The 3,988-nt window shown below is 37.6% G+C and overlaps 1 long non-coding RNA gene across 2 annotated transcripts; it reads right to left on the bottom strand.

Annotated features, from left to right (window-relative positions):
• Positions 1–386: 386 nt before the first annotated feature.
• On the bottom strand, positions 387–3,422 carry LOC114845834 (uncharacterized). 2 transcript variants are annotated; one of them, XR_008693292.1, is made up of 5 exons: positions 2,345–3,422; positions 2,081–2,123; positions 1,622–1,755; positions 950–1,116; positions 387–747 (listed from the first exon to the last, which is right to left on the bottom strand). It is a non-coding gene; the product is annotated as an uncharacterized LOC114845834 (long non-coding RNA). The 2 variants fall into 2 exon arrangements; XR_003783935.3 differs by lacking the exon at positions 2,345–3,422 and having other exon boundaries at positions 2,081–2,274.
• Positions 3,423–3,988: the final 566 nt, after the last annotated feature.

The raw sequence follows: 3,988 nt of genomic DNA, 5'->3' as shown, positions 1-3,988 counted from the left end.
AGAGGAGTTCCTAGGGTCCACAAGCTCCTTGGACCTGAAGTGGTCCCCACACATAGACACGCTTCTTCCACCAGAGGCTATGCTTCATTCAGATATCATTTGGGAGGTGAATTTTCCCTTGATCTTCGGGAAGATGTAGCCGAAACCTTGCTTACCTGCTTAGTCCCCAGCGCTGTTCACCCGATCTTCATCAGCACTGATGATCTTCCTGGTCTCTAATACTATATGCTGGATATTATATGTCCTGATTATACCAACACCATGACAAGGTCTAATCTGACATTGTTTAGAAATGTTACACCCCAATTACATAATGTGTCACATTCTACAATGCAAAAGATGAAACAGATCATGTACCTCTACTGTAAAATACAGACGTAACTGTGGACATTTGTAGAATTTTTTTTATTTACTGGGGAATACTGAAATCTATTTAAAATAGTCAAGTGTTACACGTAACCACACAGGCGTCGGTGCTATACAACCCAGTACTGTACCTTCTTTTATCTTTCTAAACACTAATATAAACATTACCTGCCATAATCAAACAGAGAAAACAGATGTTACAGAATTTGTCTTTGTGAAAACTGACATTAAGTGTACACACAGAAAACTTTGTATCAGGAGCAATAACAACCACATCATCTTAGGTAAATGGACTCTTTAATGCATGCTTGAGCCCTAGTTGACAGCATTAAAACCAATGGCCACTTGTGCTTCTGGTCTATGATGCGTGTGCACGTTAATCTGTAGAGGACAAAAAGACAGTAATTGTTTAATGTAGAAGGCATAATTCATTAGCCAGTAAAAGTCATGTGATCACATGTTTGATAATGATAAATGATCAAAACACATCTCTAGGAAAAGGAATTACTTGTTTGTGACAGACTTGTTCGACTGAAGCATCTATATATGTCATATTTAAGAAAAGTTATTTTCCTGACCGCACCTCTATTACAACAGAAACAGCACTTCAAGCAGCCCTCGGTTCAACGAATATGCAGAGAGTCAATTGACTCTATGACTTGTGAGTTTTACTTTTGCTGACACCACCTCGCATGACAGTCCAGCCATCACGTGCCTCTTTATCGCCGTAACAGCTTGTGTCTATAAGCACTGTGGAAATAAAACAAATGACATGAAATAGTGAAATAGTTTTTAAGTCTCAAAATACATATTACAGTACACTAAACAGCAACAGAGCGTAACAGGTTTCAACATATACCTCGCTCTGCTCACTAAAGTGCAATTACTTCTTCATATACAGGGTGGCAAAGAAAACGGGAACTAAATTAGGTCCGCTGAAAAGTTCTAAGTGACCGTACTGTCACGCTGTATTAGCGCAGCTAGCTAGCTAAAACATTAGTCCCCTAAAGTGCAGAGGCATAGACGTTTTAACAATTATTGATAAAGCAACCGAACAGCTGCTGAACAAAGCAAAACTTACATAACGACACCTTCATAACAGTTCTGCGTAAACACACACCTCCATGTGTTGATGAGTGTAATTCCCACATAATTAAACAAATAGGTAATGAATTAGCATGTAGTATGCAGTTAGTCTTTGTAATTATAAAGGCCTGAAAAACAAGATTTTCACTTGTCAGTCTGCAGTTAGTACCTTGTTGAGCCCCCTGTTGCATTTCCTTGACCTCCTGAGTATATTTCTCAATGTTTTCAAGGATGTCTTGTACTGCTGTTGCATCCATCAACCTCCCTCTTGAGCATTCCAGACAGCGTTTAAGGGTTTCCATTCTGAAATATGTGAAAAAATGTATATATTAAACAGGACGGATTTACCCTTATCATACACATACAGTAAACATATATACTGTATATATGTTTGTTCTTTTTTGTTGCAAAGCATGCTATAACTACTGACATGACAATACCACTTTAAGAACTTATAACTATTAATAAATTGTTAATGTATGCATGTATGCAACGCTTCTGCAGTAGTACTGTAAAAATCTGAGTACATTTTTGTGCACCCAGTAGCGAATCTGCGAATAGCGTGCTAGCTTGACCACAGTTAGTGCATGATAATGATAATGAACAGAATAGCCTAGGACTTTCTTACCTTGCTAGAACTGTTTGAAATGCGTCATCTGGTGGACTGTCCCCTTGTAGAAGTCGAGTACACTCATTAACGATTTGTTTGCATCGTAAAAGGAAAGTTCTCTGAGCCATTATGATGCTAGTGGTAGCACATTTTTATTGTGTCATAATCTTTAATCTAACGCAGACGACAAGACAGTAAAATTTCACTATACTTATTGTAGCGCCGCTCGCTGTACACATGGTGCTACTCATTGTCATAAATAGATGCAGTAAGATTAATTACCGAAAGGATCAAACAAGCTACAGTTGCCGTTTGCTCCGGTGTGTCACCACGGTCAAATGAACCGCCGTTTACTTTTCCGTGGTCAAATGAGCCGTCGCTATATTCAAGGTGCGCGATTCGTGCTATAGTTACGGTAACTGTTGCGATCACTGAGAAAAGCCGAGACTCTCACTTTTAGGAGCATCTGGGGCGATATTAAGATAAATGTTGCAAGGAAATGAATTAAATTTAAGAAATTACAGAATTTACAGTGAATGTCTAAATATATTCACTAACGGAAAATATAAAGAGGCAATTTGCCTCTTTTTCTAAATCTTGGATTTGAATAAATTACTCAAATTGGGACATCACTACCTAGTACTTTATAGACTACTACCACAGGAAATATCAACTTATTTTACTGCATAGTTTTTAAATAATGCATAAAGTATCATTCAGTAAGTTCAACTGACACCAGTAGCTGAACTTTGCCCTTTGATAACTCCTGTTCTACTACAGCAAATATCCGTTACTTTTACTGTATATTTTTGGAGTAATACATTACTAAGTTTTCGTATAGTTAAATAAATTTAAGTCAATGACCAAACTTGACCCTTTAATTAAATAAATTCTGCCAATTTAGAGACTAGATTCCATCGAAGTTGCCTCATAGTTCTACTTAGTACTTCATATACTACTACACAAAGTATAAGCTCATTTCACTGTACATTTTAAGAGTAAAGTGTCGATCCACTGTCACATGGTAAGTAAACAGACAACCAATTAAGAAACTTTGATTTTGAATAAATCATGTTACTAAAATTATTAGATTAGTAATGTATAATCTACTGCGGTAGTAGATTATTGTCTTGCCAATGGGTAATAACTAATTTTACTGTAAACTCTGCGCAACGTACCACTTTTCTTGTGTGAAACTACATCATATTGTGGGGAGAAGGTGATAGTGAGGCAAAGAGGATCAGCTATTGGTTGTAATGCTAATTACTGTACAATAGTTTATGAATGCAAAATAGGTTGATATTTGCTTTGGTAGTAGACCATGAAGTACTTAGTAGAACTGTAAATTAATGATGATGTACCAATGTGAGGAACTCATTTTATGGAAGGTCAAATTCCAGCTATTGATGTCAATTGAATTTACTGTACACTAGTTTATTTATATATTACTTCAAAGCTATACAGTAAAATAGTTGATATTTGCTGTGGTAGGAATCCATGAGGTATTAAGTAGAGTTAAAGATGGTCAGACACTTTTGCTCCAAAACTATACAGTAAATATATTTGATATTTGCTGTGGTAGTCGTCCATGAAGCAGTAAGTAGAACTGTGAAGGAAAAGTGATGTAACATTTTGAGGAATAGGAGTTGTCAAAGGTCAAAGTTCAGCTATCGTGTCAGCTGTGGATGAGAGGCTATGAAACGGCTACAAAAGCTGGATGACAGACCTTTTTTGAGTGAAATAATTGCCAATAGGACACAAGTGCTAGATATTATGACAGAACATAGAGGGAGAAGAGCAGTGGGGAGAGGACACATCCCTGTGGTGCGCCAGTGCTGATGGTGCGGATGCTGCCAGCCTCACCTGCTGCCTCCTGTCAGTCAGGAAGCTCCTGATTCCACTGGCACGTGGGTTTGGGGACGGTGA

This window comes from Betta splendens, chromosome 19, assembly GCF_900634795.4.
Source record: "Betta splendens chromosome 19, fBetSpl5.4, whole genome shotgun sequence".
NCBI classification, from domain to species: Eukaryota; Metazoa; Chordata; class Actinopteri; order Anabantiformes; family Osphronemidae; genus Betta; species Betta splendens.
This window is presented reverse-complemented; position numbering and strand designations above follow the sequence as displayed.